This window comes from Lissotriton helveticus, chromosome 11, assembly GCF_964261635.1.
Source record: "Lissotriton helveticus chromosome 11, aLisHel1.1, whole genome shotgun sequence".
NCBI lineage: Eukaryota > Metazoa > Chordata > Amphibia > Caudata > Salamandridae > Lissotriton > Lissotriton helveticus.
In genome coordinates, this window is record NC_136072.1 from 421,345,259 (window position 1) to 421,365,258 (window position 20,000).

Below are 20,000 nucleotides of genomic sequence, written 5' to 3' on the forward strand. Positions count from 1 at the left end.
CCCGTAAGGGTCTCTAGGCGCCAGGGGCCGTCGGGAAGATTAAGCAAGCTATTGCCCAGAGTCACATGGTGCTGGGCTAATCTGCGGCCGGTGCCGGGGATCGAACCCTGATCTCTGGGATGCTCGAGGGTTACTACGCGCTCTACAAAAACCTTAAAAAAAAAAATGTCCAGATTCCGGAGTCAGCCGCCCTAGCCGCGGCGCCAGCTATTTCCCAGAGTCACCTGGTGCTGGGCTAATCTGCCGCCGGTGCCGGGGATCGAACCGTGATCTCCAGATTCCGGAGTCAGCCTCCCTAGCCGCGGCGCCAGCTATTTCCCAGAGTCACGTGGTGCTGGGCTAATCTGCGGCCGGTGCCGGGGATCGAACCCTGATCTCTGGGATGCTCGAGGGTTACTACGCGCTCTACAAAAACCTTAAATAAAAAAATCTCCAGATTCCGGAGTCAGCCGCCCTAGCCGCGGCGCCAGCTATTTCCCAGAGTCACCTGGTGCTGGGCTAATCTGCGGCCGGTGCCGGGGATCGAACCGTGATCCCCAGATGGGGATATCCCAAAAATCTGGCATGGATACGGCCCGCCAGGACAGGTTTGGGCACCCCTGATATAGAGGCAGTCAACGCGAAATCTGCTGGGTTCGATTCCGATCCGTGTCAGAAGGTCCGTAGGAATCTGTCGGGCTTGGGAGTCCGTACAACAGGGGTGCCCAAACCTGTCCTGGCGGGCCGTATCCATGCCAGATTTTTGGGATATCCCCATCTGGTGATCACGGTTCGATCCCCGGCGCCGGCGGCAGATCAGAGTGCCCAGGACGGGGTCCATGTGACCCGGGCAGTCCTATCCCCTGGGTGTACGTGGTTGTCCGACATGTCGGTCGGATGTGCTTTTACGTACCGGATCGGAATCGGCCCCCATAAAATCGTACGTAAAGTATATAGCAAATCAACCTGAAATCTGCTGGGTCAGAAAGGGCTCGATTCCGATCCGTGTCGGAAGGTTAGGAGTCCATACGAATTTGTCGGGACGGCATGGCAGAGTGCCCGGGATGGGCTCCATGGCTCTTGGGCAGTCGTCCCCCGGGCGTCCGGGGCTCCATCCAGGCCGACGGCATGGCAGAGTGCCTGGGACGGGCTCCATGCGTCCCGGGCCTTCGTCCCCCGGGCGTCTGGGGCTCCATCCAGGCTGACAGCATGGCAGAGTGCCCGGGTCGGGCTCCATGGTTTTCAGGGTGGTCCTCCCCTGGGTGTCGGGGCGCTCCAGGCCGAAGGCATGGAAAAGTGCCCAGGACGGGCTCCATGCGTCCCGGGCATTCGTCCCCCGGGCGTCCGGGGCTCCATCCAGGCTGACGGTATGGCAGAGTGCCCGGGTCGGGCTCCATGGCTTTCACGGTGGTCCTCCCCTGGGTGTCTGGGGGCTCCAGGCCGAAGGCATGGAAAAGTGCCCAGGACGGGCTCCATGCGTCCCGGGCACGGGCACGGGGACGGGGACAGGGTCGGGAGAGTCCAGGCGGCTTCACTTCCGTGTCCAGCCATCTGATCGCCCAGATTCCCTCGGCCATCTGGTCGCCCGGATCCCCCCGGGCATCTGGTCGCCCGCAACGCTTTCCTATGGGGCGACCAGATGGCCGAACTTCCCTGGAAGTCCCGATGAGGTGCCATTCGCTGCCCGGATCCCAGCGAGGGCTCCAGGAGGTCGGGTACATTCGCGCCTTGGGTCCCCTCTGTCACCTCGCGTGCACAGATTACAAGAAAAGGGGGTAATTTTCCTCCGGATTACTAGGGAGAAGGGTACGCCCGGACACCCCTCCGAGGCTGGTGGTTCTCTGCCATGGGGACCAGATGGGCTATGCCTGGGCAACACCTCCCTAGGCCACCCGGGGCTTCCTTCCTCCAGGCCAACTGCATGTCAAATTGCCCAGGATGGGCTCCATGGCTCCTGGGTAGTCGTCCCCCAGGCGTCCGGGGCTCCATCCAGGCTGACGGCATAGAAAAGTGCCCAGGACGGGCTCCATGCGTCCCGGGCATTCGTCCCCTGGGCGTCCGGGGCTCCATCTAGGCTGACGGTATGGCAGAGTGCCCGGGTCGGGCTCCATGGTTTTCACGGTGGTCCTCCCCTGGGTGTCTGGGGGCTCCAGGCCGAAGGCACGGAAAAGTGCCCAGGACGGGCTCCATGCGTCCCGGGCATTCGTCCCCCGGGCTTCCGGGGCTCCATCCAGGCTGACGGCATGACAGAGTGCCCGGGTCGGGCTCCATGGGTCCCGTGCAGCCCTCCCCCGGGCGTCCGGGGCTCCCACCGCCAGGCTGACGGCATGTCAAAGTGCCCAGGACGGGCTCCATGAGTCCGGGACAGTCCTCCCCCGGGCGTCCGGGACACCCATCTCCAGGAGGCCAACGGCATTGGCAAAGTACCCAGGACGGGCTCCATGGGTCCCGGGCAGACCTCCCTCGGGCGTCCGGGGCACCCATCTCCATGAGGCCAACGGCATTGGCAAAGTACCCAGGACGGGCTCCATGGGTCCCAGGTAGACCTGATGAAGCAAAGCTTCGCATATTTTGCGGCTTGCCGAAGTCAAGAACCTCGTTTATGTGTAATACGGTAACAAGTGTATGTTCTACTAACATTTATGTTTAGTTTGGATAAGGATCGTGAAGCTTGCACATGTGTTTTACTAAAATAATTTACTCGAGTCATCTAAAATGGCCGCCGCTTGTATTTAGTTACTGCGCATGCGTCAGCCACACTCACGTGTCCTGACGCGTCTGCAGAAGTGGAGGGAAAGTTATGCGCATGCGTAATTCATAGCTGTGCTTATCATGTGGTACTGCTCGTGCCACTGCTCTCGTGACTGTATCAATGTGGCTAACATTTAAACGCAATAGTTTTATTTCTTGATGATGAGTTAAAAGTATAAATCCTGTGATGTGTTTTCATAATGACATTACTATGTATTAATTTGTTTTCGCTTACTTTTCATGTACCGCGGGGAATGGGGTTTTGTCTGTGCCGAGAACCATCTTGGAGGTCCCTCTGCGCCTGCGCGACTTGCCGAGGCAGAATGGACCTTGACTGATGGAACACAGCCAGTTGGCAGTGATGAGCAAGATGCTCCTGAGAAACGACCCGAAAACTCAGCTGAACCAATCATATGTGCTCACAGAGCAACAATGTTAAAGTTACCATTGTATTTCTGCACCAGTTCTCATGAGAACCCCAATCTAGTTAGGCGGTACCCTATTATGCAAATGTAGGCTTGAAACACTATGTCGTGATTGGTGTGTTACCCAAATCCTACCTTAGGACCAATCGAAATTAAGGGATTCTGACACTTTGCAACATTGGGGGGTGGTACACTGTCCCCAAACTGTATATCTACCCTGGGTTCACCTAGTGAACCGTCCGACTTGTCTGGTTTAGCTGACCTGTCACTGACCCAACGCACTCAATAGGTGACTGAAGATACAGAGCACTGCGAAGCACTCTGTCCGAATTTGACCATAGACTGAGGTTCTACTGAACCTTAAAGTGCTGGCAAAGCACTTAGCTGGGAGTTCGCTGACCCAATCGGGGTCTTGATCGATAGCTGCAGAGCGGGTGGAGCGCAGGTGTTGCTTCCGAACTGTGGGTTCCGGTCCTGTCCTGAAGAGGGTCCTGTCCTGAAGAGGGTCCTGTCCTGAGGGTTTGCTGTCCTGTCCTGAGGGTCCTGTCCTGATTCCTATTCCGAGGGTATCCTGTTCTGTCCTGGGTGTCCATTCTGCACCTGCTGTCCTTTGAGGGGTATCCTTCCTTGAGGTTTCCTGTCCTTAACTGACCCGTGGCCAGGGTTTGGTTTCCACACCTTTCTAGGTAAATATTGCTCTGAAACTCTTAAATCTTGCACCTTCTGAATTTCTAACTTTTGCTTTAATAAAGTTCATCATTGCATATGTTACATTTTCCATGCCTTTCCGCAACTATTGAAAGTCAATTACATATTTTTAAAAGGTTTTGTTCCTATGTCTTCTCACTGGTTAGAAATTATATTTTGCATTGCAGTTTGTAATTTTATGATATGGTCTAGAACTTCATTGCCTAGATTGTTCAAAGGCCCATTCACCTTAAGTGAAGCGTGTTACTCTTTATAGGCCCTCCCATAGTTATTCATGCATAAACTGTCCATGCTTAAACATTTCTGAGATTTTATAGTATTTTCCATCTGCATTTCATATTACATTTGAATGATTACCCTGTCATTATTTCTTTATGCCTATATAATTTACGTTATCTTGGTTATTGATTGCCTTATTTTACTGTACCTCATGCAAGAAAATAATGAATTTTAGATAAACATTTTAAAACTTCCAGTTGTCCGTGGTCATTTAAACAGTATTTGAATGTTATTGTTTGGGTTTGTATTTTGCTGCCTTTCTTTTACAGCTAGCTCCCTGATTCATTGTGGTCATTAGGTACCCGCATCGGTGGATGGTAAGTCGGGTGCACTGAAAATTATTAGCAGGGAACACACACACATCAACTTGGTAGAGCTCGTGAAGTCACCTGATCGATGTATATGGTGATTTGAAAGTATATGGGCCCTGAAGCCGGAAACGGCGAAAACTATTGGTCGGGTGGCCTCGCGCGCTCTATCAGTTTTCTGGTAGCTAGAGGATGGTTAGGGACTAGTTGAGAGTAAGGCAGGGATTAGTTGGACTAGTTGAGTCGGAAGCTGCTAGTATATTGATGCTGCTAGAAGAGCGGCTGTTCTAAGAGACCTGATCATTCTCTTGTGAATACGCTGCTGAAACTCATGAATTTTTGCATTGTTATTATTCTTGTTCTTATATTGTTATATGTACTAATCCATGCATTTGTAAACCGTATCGTTTCATGTTGTCCGAACTCCCCGGGGAATTGAAAGGGCAAGTGGTGAATAGAATCCATTGCCCTGAGGTCACAGGCTCGAGGAAAGTTAGGTGCAGGTTAGGATAACCGGGAAGCACTAACTAGGTTTTTTCTGAATACATGTGTGAATAAATGACAGTAACGGGGTTCATTGGCAAAATTCCCATAGTGGCGTAACCTAGTAAGGGTCACATCGGAAGAGTAGCAGGTTCCTCGGAGCTAGCGTGAAAGCAGAGGGGTCCGCTGAGAAACCTTAAACTCGGATTATATCCCGGAAAGAAGTGGATGAGTTTAGGGGAATAACAGGTTCACCGATGCTAGAGTGAAGGGTAGGCGGAAGAGATCTGCCCGCAGCGAGTGAAAAGTAAATGGAAGTAGTTTACTTGCAGTAAAACAATTCTTTCTCTGTCTAGACACTTGAGCACTGTGGCGAATGTGTATTTGTTGTAAAATAACCAAGCACTGAGCACTTTAAAAGAAAGAAAGTTTCCGTTACCTTGTGAAGGGAGGGGGTCAGCCGCGAAGCGTCTCTGACGTCACTCTGTGCCGCGCTGGGATTGGTGGAAGCAGCGGGCGGGTAGCGGAGCTGAGTTTTGTAAAGGAGGGGTGAGCGCCGGAGCGTGGGAACTATCTCACGAAGGGGCCGCGCACCCATTGGCCGAGATTATTTAGAGTCGCGCACCCATTGGTTGCACGAATTTCTGAAGTGCGTTCTGATTGGAGGTAGTTTGTAAACAAAGTTTAGCGGAGAAGTCGTATGTGGCACTCGCAGACTACAGGAACTCGACCTGATCCAAGGCACCTAGGGTTTGAAAGGGATCAGTGGAAGACTAATAGATACGATATTATGTACGGAACAAAGAGAAAAATGTCCCTTATAAGTAAGGTGAAAAATTATTTTAAAACGGACAAACCGATTAAATCTAGAGAAGGTGTTCTTGTCCCACCACCTAATACTCCTGCCTCATTCATGATGTTTGACCGAGGGTACAATACCTGTGTGTGGTTGGAGAATTGGGTGAAGTACACAAAAGATGACGGAGTATTGGCTTTTCCGTTAGATGGTACTTTCAATGGTAGGATCCTATTTAATTTAAGGACTCGGATGAACGAATTGCATCCCAGACCGAGACTAACGCAGTATGAGGCATTAGAGGAATGGGAGATTGAGGCTTTTGAAAGAGAAAGACCCCGAATGGACAAGGGTTTGACCAAGTGGTACCCCAGGCAGAAACAGGAGTCCAGGGATAAAAGGATGAAACAGTGGAGGCAGAGCATGATTGTTGAGGGTCTGTTCCCCATGATGCCGGCATGTCATAACCCTGCAGCGGGTGAGAAAAGTACTGAAAAGTGTAAGCATTGGGGGGCCCCGGGGGAATCAGATGATGAATTGATAGATGACATTTGTACCAGAAGTCCGCCACCTTATAATGAGGGAACCCGTCCTTCCAGTGTAGGAGATGCTCCCCGACGCCACTTCCTCAAGGAAGAAGACAGGTCCCTAGGACTGGGAGGGGGTGGTCAAGGGTTACCCTATTTTGAGAAACCCGAACCGACGGAAACAAGGGATATATATCCCAAAGTGCCCGTAGGTCAGGAAGAAAATTACTCACGTACAAAAATGTTCCTTCCCAGACCCCTGTATGAAAGCGAAGAGAAACCATCGAATTCAGGACTGCCTTTTGTTCAACCTCCACATGGGGAAGAGCGCAGGTCCTTTAATACTGGGACTTTATTCCCGAAACCAAATTATGGTGGAGGACCAAGTGAAACGCATCCTACTGCCCCGAGTTTTACTCCTCCATTGACCCCACAGATATTACATGACACAACTTTAAGAAGGATACTAGTGGAAAAAGAGCAAGAGGCTCTAACTAGACAAAGGACAGAAATAATTCAGAAAATCTCCCAGTTAAATACCAGTCCTGAGGCATTGACTATTCCAGTAACTATTGGACCGGTGGTCCCGTTATACGGAAATGGTCAGGGAAATCCGATTACTCCAGTTATGACCCCAGTCATGGCACCCCCGAGACAGGAACCGATAATCATAGATGATCAGTCCAGTGAGTGCGAGTCTGAAGTTGCGTTCTTGGACTTGCCAAACAAACCGACCGGAAAGGGATTGCAGCAGAGATATAACCCTTTTAATACAAAAGAAATTAAATTAGAGACAGCAACAGGTACTAGGAATGTCTCTCTGGTAACTCCGGATGAAATTGAAAGTTGGAGTCGTGAATTAGAAAAACAAACTCCACAAACGAAACCTTTAGACCTCTACAAGCTGAGGGTAGAAATAGAAGAATTAATGGCAGGGAATGTGGGGTTGGATCGATTGAACACTTACTCTGAAGAAGAATTGTCGTTCATATGTAAAAGCTTTACAAGGAACACCAGAGTGCTCCACGAAAAACTGACCGAAACAGCAGTTAGTATGGGGGTAGATATCTCAAAATCCAAGCCCTTACAGAAACCGTACAGAGCAGACTTCTCAGACAAAGATATAGAGCACCTGAATGTGGCGGGAAAAAAGCTGCAGATTAAAGAATTAATGGGGGTACTGCAGAAATGGGGAGATGTGGAAAGATGGAGAAGCAGGTGGGCGAAAAAGAGAGAAGAGGTTCGCTCCCGACAAGTGACTCCTGAATTTGCTTTAAGGGAGGTAGAAAAACCTGAGCAGTTATGCCCCATGCGCGAAGTTCCAGGAGGGAAATATGTGCATGTCCCCTGGTCTAGGCAGGATATTGTGTCCTTCACGAACGATTTTCCAAAATTACGAGAGAAACCAGTTGACTGGTACAGGCAGGTGGAGAGGTTCGTGAAGGTACAGAAATGTCTGTGGAAAGACCTGGATGGGTTTTTCGACATTGTGGTTCCGGTAGATTTGTGGACCCAGTGTAAAATAGCCATAGACTGGCCCAGTGAGGAGTACCCAAGAAATAAGGAAACAGGGGAGCCATCAAAGGATGTCATGCGAAAATATGAGCAGGTAATTCAGCATTTGAAAGAAAAGGTGCCCGCAAAAGAAACTGATTGGACAAAAATAGATAGAACAACACAGGAAAGGGACGAGACAGTGCACTCCTTCTATGAGAGGTTATTGCAGGTATTTAAAACATACAGTGGTATTGATAACATCGATTTGAAGGACATGACGCACTTTATTTACAGGTTTGTAAATGGTTTAAGACCTGAAATTTGTCAGTGGATAAAAGATAATAAAATCTGTTGGCATACTAAGAAAATGGATGAGGTCCTGCGGTACGCTAAGTACTGCGAGGACGAGATGGCAGAAAAGAAAAAGGCCCTTAAGGAAAAGGTGATGTGGGCTCAGGTGAAGCTCGCAGAACAGCAGGAAAAACAATTGAGTAACATGGTTAAGAATGCTGAGAACAAAAGTCCTGGGGGAGGGGGTGGAGGAAAGCCCCGGCCCAAATTTAGCAGGGAAGAGGCTATGAAGAAATTTCCCTGCCATCAGTGCGGCGAAATTGGACACTGGCGTAACGAGTGTCCCCAATTATTAGATGATAATGCAAAAACTCCTGATTTAACTCCACAGACGCAGAAAGAAAGACCAAGAAAGACTCAACCCCAGGTAAAAACAGTTCAGGTGCCTCGAGCACCCAAACAGGTATACAGGGGAAGACAGGCAGAGGGTGAGGAGATAGAAGTTTGGGAAAGCGGGGAGAACAGAAATACAGCAACTTCGCAGTATCTGCTAAATGATACCTTCCTTTGTAATGATCAGGACTGACGGGGCCTGAGAGGGGAGGACGAGGAGTGCGTACTTGGCGCTTCCTTGCCGGTAGACCAGTCTGGACCATATATTGAAGGAAAGGTTGACGGAAATGATGTCACCTTTCTGTTGGACACTGGCGCTACCCGTTCTACTGTAAGAACAGTGGACGTTCCAAACCTACCCCTCTCGGGAGAAAATATCCAAGTAGTGGGTGTATCTAATCAATTGATTAGTACTCCTGTTACCGAACCAATGGAGATTTCAATTGGAAATTTTAAACAGATGCATAGATTTGTCGTCTGTGACACCAGTCCAGTGAATCTACTGGGTCGTGATTTGCTGTGCAAAATGAACTGTACCATCTTTTGCACACCAAAAGGTGTTGAAATACAGACCCCAGATGAAGATGGCATTTATAAATTATTGTTACTTAGACCTGACTCAGAAATTAAAAGATTGACCCTGCAGGACTTGCCCCAAGAACTCCAGGAAGCAGTAAAGCCAGAGGTGTGGGATTTCACTGGAAAAGATGTGGGGTTGATGAAAGATGTGGACCCCATACAGATAGCCATCAAGGACAATGCAGTATATCCTAACACTAGGCCCTACCGAATGAATGCTGAAGTGAAAGCAGGTGTCACTCTGGAAATACAAAAATTATTAGAAGGAGACATCATACAGGAAGTGATGAGCAGCCCATGCAACTCACCAATTATGGGCATCAAAAAGCTTAGTGGCAAGTATAGGGTAGTGCAAGACCTGAGAAAGGTTAACAAAATTGTAGTTCCTTGCTGCCCTATTGTCCCGAACCCTGCAGTGATATTGTACCAGATACCTTGGGATGCTGAATGGTTCACTGTGATTGATTTATGTCATGCATTCTTTTCGATACCCCTGCACCCCGACAGCAAATTTCTTTTCTCTTTTGCCTTCGAGGGTCACGTGTATTGTTGGAACCGGGTCCCTCAAGGGTATACAGAGAGCCCCTCTATCTTTAATCAGATCTTGAAAAAATGTCTAGAGACTTTGATCTTACCTGGGAACTCTGTGTTAGTGCAGTACATAGACGACCTTCTACTGGCGTCTAAAAGTCATAGGGACTGTGTAGTTGACACCATTGCCCTCCTAAATCATCTGTGTGAGAAAGGGCATAAAGTGGCCCCTGACAAACTACAGTTCTGTGCGAAATCAGTGAAATATCTAGGACACCAAATAGAAAAGGGTGTCAGAAAAGTCACATCAGAAAGAGTGAGAATAATTCAAAAGATGCAGTTGCCCCGTACTCAAAAAGATGTCAGAATGTTCCTGGGTGTATTAGGGTACTGCAGGCAGTGGATTCTGGGATTTGCAGCCTTAGCCAGGCCCTTGATAAAAATGACCACGAGAGGAATGCCAGATATTGTAGAGTGGGACGATGAAAGCCTAATGGCTTTCACAAGACTGAAAAACTGTCTGTGTACAGCCCCTGCGTTGGGAATGCCAGATTATTCCAAAGAATTTGCCTTATTCTGTGACACTCGCGATAATTGCGCATTGTCAGTCCTGACTCAAGAACATGGCACGACCAGAAGGCCTGTGGCCTATTTCTCTGCCACTTTGGACCCAGTAGCTGCTGGGTTACCAGGCTGTCTGAAAGCAGTAGCTGCTACCTGTGCAAGTTTAGAACAAAGTGAGTCCATTGTCATGGGACATCCTGTGACTGTGTATGTTTCGCATGGAGTAGTAATTCTATTGACCAGAACTAAAACGCAGTATCTCACCCCTAGTCGGCTGACTAAATACGAGAGGATTCTTGTGGGTGCAGCAAATGTAAGCATTGTTAGGTGCGGTATTCTGAACCCTGCCACTTTGCTCCCCGACCCCTTGGAAATGGAAGGTGGGGATGATGATGAACATGACTGCATTGACCTGACAGAGTTCAGTACTAAACCACGCCCAGACATAAAAGAAACGCCGTTGCCTGAACATGATAAAGAACTATTTGTGGATGGTTCCTGTCTAAGACATGAACTAGGAGGCCTGAGTGCTGCTTATGCAGTAGTCTCTTTTACAAAAATTGAAGAAGCAGGTTACCTATATAACATCAAGTCTGCACAAGTAGCCGAATTGATTGCTATGATAAAAGCTTGCAAAATTGGGAAGGACTTACGCATAACAGTGTATACTGACAGTCAGTACTGTTATGGAGTTGTGCATGACTTTGGCCAAATGTGGCTACAGAGGGAATTCATGACTTCCTCAGGTACTCCCATTCGGAATGCAAAGGTTGTTCATGACCTTTTAGAGGCCATCCAGTTGCCCAAAGAACTGGCAGTGGTAAAATGTGCTGCTCATAAAAAGAGCATGGACAAAGTATCACTGGGAAACGATTATGCTGATCGAGTGGCCCAATGGTGTGCCAAAGATCGGTATATTGTAAATCCAAAACGAGGGGGGCCAGGAACCAGCTGCCAGCTTCAGGTGTTTGAAGAAGTGCCTACATGGGATGAAGTGAGAGAGTGGCAGGAATCGGCTCCTTGGCAAGAAAGAGAGAAATGGAAGGAGGATGGGTGTAGACCGAGACGTGTGGATGGTGTGATTTTGGGCCCAACTGGTATGCCTGTGTTACCCCGACACTTGCTTGGCACAATGGCAAGATTAATACATGAAGGATCACACATTGGTAGGGATGCCATGATTCTGGTATTTCAACAGACTTGGTACAGTAAGAAGTTCAGGAAGGTAGCAGAGTCCCTCTGCCAGAGGTGCCTGTCATGTCAACAGATGAACCCAGGCAAGAGGACAATGGTTGAACTGAGCAAGATTGGGAGATCAGGGGGTCCCTTTGTAAGGATACAGATTGATTTCATCACCATGCCCCGTTGTGAAGGGAAACGATATGTCCTTGTCATTGTTTGCGTATTTTCAAAATGGGTAGAAGCTTACCCTACTCCCCAAAGTGACGCACTGACAGTAGCGAAGTGTTTACTAAAAGAACTGATACCTAGATTCGGAATACCATACATTATTGAATCAGATAAGGGTGGACATTTCCAGAATGAAATACTGGCTGAACTCTGTAAGGCCTTTGGAATAAGGCAGAAACTCCATTGTGCATACCACCCAGAGGCTTCTGGAATAGTGGAACAAGTAAATGGAACTATAAAAAACAGACTAGCAAAGCTGACAGATGCTACTGGCATGACCTGGGTGAAGGCCCTGCCTCTGGTCCTAATGGGACTGAGAAGTGTTCCTGACCGCAAGACAGGCCTAAGTCCCCATGAAATCATTATGGGAAGAGTGATGAGACAAGCATGGGTGCCAGGAAGCAAACTGTTGAGTATTACTGATGATTTGGTGCTTGAATACTGCAGAAGATTGGGTGACCAAGTGCGTTCTATCTCTCGCCAGATTGGAGACGACGGCATCCTCAATCCAACGACTCCTCTCCACAACTTGGTTCCAGGAGACTGGGTCAAAATAAAGAAGCACACTTGATCTAATTGTCTGGCACCAAGGTGGGGAAAGAAACGCCAAGTAATCCTGGTAACAACCACTGCAGTGAAGGTCGCAGGTGTTCCCCAGTGGATCCACGCTGGACACACCCAGAAGGTATTACCAGACAAAGAATTTGCAGAAGAAGGGCAACCAGCAGAGGACCCTGCAGGAGCCAGTCCAGAAGCAGCTGACAACGAGCAGCCCAGCACCAGTCAGGTTGCAGGAACAGCAGACGTTGGCCCAGGAGTAGTTGACTACGAACTGCCAAGAATCCACCCTGCTGAAGAGGTCCAGGAAACTGAGCAAGGAGTAGCTGAAGACGAGCTGCCAAGCATATGGCCAGAAGAATGGATACCGATGATTGATCTGACCGAAGATCCTATCAGAACAAGAGAGCGACTTAGTGAAGGTAGAGAGTGGACTAGTCAGGAAAAGCAAGGCACAGGCGAAGAACCTCAGCCGCTTGAGATTCACATCAAAACTGAGGAAGGAGAAGGTCAGACAGGGACAGAGCAGGTGTTCGATACACCACCGCTAACACCTGATGCAGATAAAGGAGAGACTAGAAATAGAGTGATAGTTCGAGCAGAAGAAAATCAAGAGATCGAAGTGCTTGAACAGGATCAGAGAGGGTTAGAAGAACGGGTTCAGGAAACAGAAACAGAAACAAAGACAATCGAAAGCCAAAAACAAAATATTCCTGAACAAGGCCAGATTAGCAACCAGGCAGAAGAATTTGATGCTAGCCCTGGAACTAGCCAGATAGGGGAAGTAGAAGAAGAAAGTGGAGAAGAATTGCCACAAGATAAAGAGAACAAGAGAATAAGAGAAGAAAGTGAAGTCCAAGTACCGACTAAGAGACTAAAGAAAAGAAACAACCTTGAGCCTAGGTTTGTAAAAAGATTGAGACTAAGGATAAAGACAGTGGAAGAAAAACGTGCAGAAGCAAGAAGAAGTGCTCGGATAGCAGAGCAAGAAGAAGACTCTTCCAAAAGAAGGAGTGAACGAATAAAAAGACAAAACAAAAAGTACAAGTCTCCTGAATGGACACTGGTTTTGGAAGAACTTGAAGATCTTGATATAACTGACGTGAGCGACGGAGAGCCCGTCCCTGAGTACTCAGCTGAAGAAGAAGACGAACCACCGTGAATTTGCACAAAGTAAGCTAGTTGTGTAAAGCCAAAAAGAGGGGTCGAGAAACTCCTTCTGAGCCAAAATGTCTGATTCAACAGTGAATGGTAGACCTAGTTGCAGCCGTTTTAAGACGTGTTGCAAGGTGTGTATATGTAGTGTAGTAGTACTGATAGTTATCTGGATAGGACTAACAATTTTCATTCCCTTTGCTGTAAGTAAAGATACTAACATTGTCCCTACTGAAGTTGTAAATACTGACAGTGAGGAGCTAACAACACAGAGTGTAGCAAGACATGAAAGAGCCCTGAGACAAACAAAACAGAACTTAGAAGCATCAGATGAGGGAGGACTACATTATCATGGAGTTAAGAACAAGACACACTTAAATGTTTTCGCAAACTTGTTAATACACTATGTAGAGACTATGGAAATTGAAGATTGCTATGTCTGCATGAAGCTACCTACTTCTGTGGCTGAAGGCGTGACATACCATCACCTGCCATTGACATATGGAATCTCCTGTAGCATTTTAGCTAGTTTATTTTACAAAAGAGGACCGTTACAGTACTATTACTCTAACAATGACGTGATCTTTTCTGAACTTCCTATACGTGGGAACTTGAATCCTGTACATACCAAAAGTGACACCATAAGATATATGGGAGACTACTTTCTGACTATAGGTAACATTGACATAGCAGACGCACACAGAGATAACTTGACTTGTTCTTTGCGTGAGCAGGAAAAGATGTTCCTGAACATGGCAGAGAAAAGAAGAATTAAAATTCAAAAGAAGGCTAATGACGAAAGTCAGAAAAAGCCAAAGTGGGCAGAGAACATGGAAGGCACCTCATCTGGTGGAGCGGGTCCTGCTCTGTTGCTGGATTTTGAAAAGAAAGGCAAGCTATGTCTTCACCGCGAGAAGACTAGCTATTATAATAATGTTTTCATTGGTTCCAGTGAATGCGAACATAATTACAAGGTAATTGGAGGTTGGGGTTTCAAAAATGGGTCAGAGCCTGTGTTTCCTGGAATTTATTATATTTGTGGGGACAAGGCTTATTTCAAATTGCCGGATCACTGGTATGGAAGCTGCTACTTTGGCATTGTCTTCCCGAAAATATACCATGTGAATGGGAAAGCTGGAAGCAATGAAGATACTAATGGCTTAGTGCGTAGTAAAAGAGAAAGTATAGGTGAAATTATGGGTAGTATTTTCAGTGCACTGATACCTGGAGTGGGAGTGGTTCTGAACACTCACAGAATTTGCAAATTGTCTACTATAGTGGATGTGCTGTCTACTGAAACAGCTCATGGATTTCTGCTGGTCAATACTGAAATGGTTGCGATCAGATCAATGGTTTTGCAGAATCGACTTGCTCTTGACACCTTATTAGCGAAAGAGGGCGGAGTCTGCCGGATGTTGAAGGCGCAACATTGTTGCACTTATATTCCGGATAAAAGTGTACAGATCAAAAGATATGTGAAAAACATTACTAATTTGGCAAAAGAACTCAAACCACTCGAGGTTGATAGTGCCTGGAAGAGACTGGTAGATGGTCTCTCAAATGTAGGTCATTGGCTTGCTAGCATAGGTAAAGGCTTATTGTTCAAAATTCTGATGCCAATTGGTATTATAGGTCTTATTATACTTTCCATTTTCTTGTGCTGTAAATACCGCAAGCGCACCAAAAAGCACGAGGTAAATGCAAGAGGAGTGAAACGAAGTGTGGATGAGATTGAATTAGAGGAAGTGAATGATCAGATATACAAAAAGGTGAAGACTTCTCACCCTACTAAAACTGAGAGAGAAAAGTTAGAACGGTTGCTGGAAGAGATAGAACTTTATAAAGTGTGAAAGAAAGTTGGCATCTGGTTCCATTATAATTTATGATGATAGTAAATATCATCAAAGAGGGGATTGATGAAGCAAAGCTTCGCATATTTTGCGGCTTGCCGAAGTCAAGAACCTCGTTTATGTGTAATACGGTAACAAGTGTATGTTCTACTAACATTTATGTTTAGTTTGGATAAGGATCGTGAAGCTTGCACATGTGTTTTACTAAAATAATTTACTCGAGTCATCTAAAATGGCCGCCGCTTGTATTTAGTTACTGCGCATGCGTCAGCCACACTCACGTGTCCTGACGCGTCTGCAGAAGTGGAGGGAAAGTTATGCGCATGCGTAATTCATAGCTGTGCTTATCATGTGGTACTGCTCGTGCCACTGCTCTCGTGACTGTATCAATGTGGCTAACATTTAAACGCAATAGTTTTATTTCTTGATGATGAGTTAAAAGTATAAATCCTGTGATGTGTTTTCATAATGACATTACTATGTATTAATTTGTTTTCGCTTACTTTTCATGTACCGCGGGGAATGGGGTTTTGTCTGTGCCGAGAACCATCTTGGAGGTCCCTCTGCGCCTGCGCGACTTGCCGAGGCAGAATGGACCTTGACTGATGGAACACAGCCAGTTGGCAGTGATGAGCAAGATGCTCCTGAGAAACGACCCGAAAACTCGGCTGAACCAATCATATGTGCTCACAGAGCAACAATGTTAAAGTTACCATTGTATTTCTGCACCAGTTCTCATGAGAACCCCAATCTAGTTAGGCGGTACCCTATTATGCAAATGTAGGCTTGGAACACTATGTCGTGATTGGTGTGTTACCCAAATCCTACCTTAGGACCAATCAAAATTAAGGGATTCTGACACTTTGCAACATTGGGGGGTGGTACACTGTCCCCAAACTGTATATCTACCCTGGGTTCACCTAGTGAACCGTCCGACTTGTCTGGTTTAGCTGACCTGTCACTGACCCAACGCACTCAATAGGTGACTGAAGATACAGAGCACTGCGAAGCACTCTGTCCGAATTTGACCATAGACTGAGGTTCTACTGAACCTTAAAGTGCTTGCAAAGCACTTAGCTGGGAGTTCGCTGACCCAATCGGGGTCTTGATCGATAGCTGCAGAGCGGGTGGAGCGCAGGCGTTGCTTCCGAACTGTGGGTTCCGGTCCTGTCCTGAAGAGGGTCCTGTCCTGAAGAGGGTCCTGTCCTGAGGGTTTGCTGTCCTGTCCTGAGGGTCCTGTCCTGATTCCTATTCCGAGGGTATCCTGTTCTGTCCTGGGTGTCCATTCTGCACCTGCTGTCCTTTGAGGGGTATCCTTCCTTGAGGTTTCCTGTCCTTAACTGACCCGTGGCCAGGGTTTGGTTTCCACACCTTTCTAGGTAAATATTGCTCTGAAACTCTTAAATCTTGCACCTTCTGAATTTCTAACTTTTGCTTTAATAAAGTTCATCATTGCATATGTTACATTTTCCATGCCTTTCCGCAACTATTGAAAGTCAATTACATATTTTTAAAAGGTTTTGTTCCTATGTCTTCTCACTGGTTAGAAATTATATTTTGCATTGCAGTTTGTAATTTTATGATATGGTCTAGAACTTCATTGCCTAGATTGTTCAAAGGCCCATTCACCTTAAGTGAAGCGTGTTACTCTTTATAGGCCCTCCCATAGTTATTCATGCATAAACTGTCCATGCTTAAACATTTCTGAGATTTTATAGTATTTTCCATCTGCATTTCATATTACATTTGAATGATTACCCTGTCATTATTTCTTTATGCCTATATAATTTACGTTATCTTGGTTATTGATTGCCTTATTTTACTGTACCTCATGCAAGAAAATAATGAATTTTAGATAAACATTTAAAACTTCCAGTTGTCCGTGGTCATTTAAACAGTATTTGAATGTTATTGTTTGGGTTTGTATTTTGCTGCCTTTCTTTTACAGCTAGCTCCCTGATTCATTGTGGTCATTAGGTACCCGCATCGGTGGATGGTAAGTCGGGTGCACTGAAAATTATTAGCAGGGAACACACACACATCAACTTGGTAGAGCTCGTGAAGTCACCTGATCGATGTATATGGTGATTTGAAAGTATATGGGCCCTGAAGCCGGAAACGGCGAAAACTATTGGTCGGGTGGCCTCGCGCGCTCTATCAGACCTCCCCCGGGCGTCCGGGGCACCCATCTCCACGAGGCCAACGGCATTGGCAAAGTACCCGGGAAGGGCTCCATGGGTCCCGGGTAGACCTCCCCCGGGCGTCCGGGGCACCCATCTCCATGAGGCCAACGGCATTGGCAAAGTACCCAGGACGGGCTCCATGGGTCCCGGGCAGCTTCCCCCGGGCGTCCGGGGCACCCACCTCCAGGCCGACGGCATGTCAAAGTACCCAGGACGGGCTCCACGGGTCCCGGGCATTCCTCCCCCAGGTCGTCCGGGCCCTAGAGCTCCGGTGGTCCAACCTGCGCCTGAGGCCCAGCCGGGGTCCAAGAGCCCTGCCTTGCGTGGGCAGGCAGTCAGGAACCCTACCGCGAAGGCTTGGGATGGATGGGGAGCTGGGAGTCCTTTCGATCCCGGCCCTCTGGTCGCCCGCGATGCTTTCCAATGGGGCGACCAGATGGCCGGGCTTCCCTGGAAGTCCCGATGAGGTGCCATTCGGCTCCTGGATCCCAGCTAGGGCTCCATGAGGTCGGGTTCTTTTACGCCTTGGGTCCCCTCTGTCACCTCGCGTGCACGGATTGCAAGAAAGGGGGGTAATTTCCCTCCGGATTACTAGGGGCAGGGTACGCCCGGACACCTCTCCAGGGCTGGTGGTTCTCTGCCCGGGGGACCAGATGAGATATGCCTGGGCAACACCTCCCCCGGGCGTCTGGGGGCTCCATTCTCCGGGCCAACGGCATGGCTCAATGCCCAGGACGGGCTCCACGTGTCCCGGACAGACCTCCCCTGGGCGTCCGGGGCAACCATCTCCAGGAGGCCAACGGGATGGCAAAGTACCCGGGAAGGGCTCCACGGGTCCCGGGCAGCCTTCCCCCGGGCGTCCGGGGCTCCCACCTCCAGGCCGACGGCATGTCACAGTGCCCAGGACGGGCTCCATGGGCCCCGGACAGCCCTCCCCCCGGGCGTTCGGGGCACACATCTCCAGGAGGCCAACAGCGTTGCAAAGTACCCGGAAAGGACTCCACGGGTACCGGGCAGTCCTCCCCCGGGCGTCCGGGGCACCCATCTCCATGAGGCCAACGGCATTGGCAAAGTACCCGGGAGGGGCTCCACGGGTCCCGGGCAGGCCTCCCCCGGGCGTCCAGGGCACCCACCTCCAGGCCGACGGCATGTAAAAGTGCCCAGGACGGGCTCCATGGGTCCCGGGCAGCCCACCCCCGGGCATCTGCGGCACCCATCTCCAGGAGGCCAACGGAGTTGCAAAGTACCCGGGAAGGGCTCCACGGGTACCGGGCAGTCCTCCCCCGGGCGTCCGGGGGCTCCCTTCTCCAGGCCGACGGCATGGTTCAATGCCCAGGACGGGACGTCAAGTGGCCAGGACGGGCTCCATGCGTCCCGGGCATTCGTCCCGGGACGGGGACGGGGACGGGGTGGGGAAGAGTCCAGGCGGCATCACCTCCATGCCCGGCCATCTGGTCGCCCGGATTCCCTCGGCCATCTGGTCGCCCGGATCCCCTCGGGCATCTGGTCGCCCGCAACGCTTTCCTATGGGGGGGACCAGATGGCCGAACTTCCCTGGAAGTCTTAATGAGGTGCCATTCGCCTCCCGGATCCCGGCGAGGGCTCCATGAGGTCGGGTTCTTTCACGCCTTGGGTCCCCTCTGTCACCTCGCGTGCACAGATTGCAAGAAAGGGGGGTAATTTGCCTCCGGATTACTATGGGGCAGGGTATGCCCTGACACCCCTCCAGGGTTGGTGGTTCTCTGCCATGGGGACCAGATGGGATATGCCTGGGCAACACCTCCCTAGGCCACCCGGAGCTTCCTTCCTCCAGGCCAACTGCATGTCAAATTGCCCAGGACGGGCTCCATGGCTCTTGGGCAGTCGTCCCCCGGGCGTCCGGTGCTCCATCCAGGCCAACGGCATGGCAGAGTGCCCGGAACAGGCTCCATGCGTCCCGGGCCTTCGTCCCCCCGGGCGTCCGGGGCTCCATCCAGGCTGACGGCATGGCAGAGTGCCCGGGACGGGCTCCACGGGCCCCGGGCGTCCGGGGCTCCCTTCCCCGGGCCAGCGGCATGTCAGAGTGCCCAGGACGGGCTCCACGGGCCCCGGTCATCCGGGGCACCCTTCCCCGGGCCAGCGGCATGTCAGAGTGCCCAGGACCAGTTCCACGGGTCCCGGGCAGTCCTCCCCCGGGCGTCCGGGGCTCCCTTCCCCGGGCCAAAGCATTTCAGAGTGCCCAGGACGGGCTCCACGGGTTCCGGGCATCCAGGTCTCCCTTCCCCGGGCCAACGGCTTGTCAGAGTGCCCAGGACGGGCTCCACGGGCCCCGGGCGTCCGGGGCACCCTTCCCCGGGCCAGCGGCATGTCAGAGTGCCCAGGACGAGTTCCACGGGTCCCAGGCAGTCCTCCCCCCGGGTGTCCGGGGCTCCCTTCCCCGGGCCAAAGCATTTCAGAGTGCCCAGGACGGGCTCCACGGGTCCCGGACGTCCGGGGCTCCCTTCCCCGGGCCAACGGCATACAGGAGTGCCCAGGACGGGCTCCACGGGTCCCGGACGTCCGGGGCTCCCTTCCCCGGGCCAACGGCATACAGGAGTGCCCAGGACGGGCTCCACAGGTCCCGGTCGTCTGGGGCTCCCTTCCCCAGGCCAACGGCTTGTCAGAGTGCCAAGGACGGGCTCCACGGGTCCCGGTCGTCTGGGGTCCCTCCCCCGGGCCAACAGCAGGTCAGAGTGCCCAGGACGGGCTCCACGG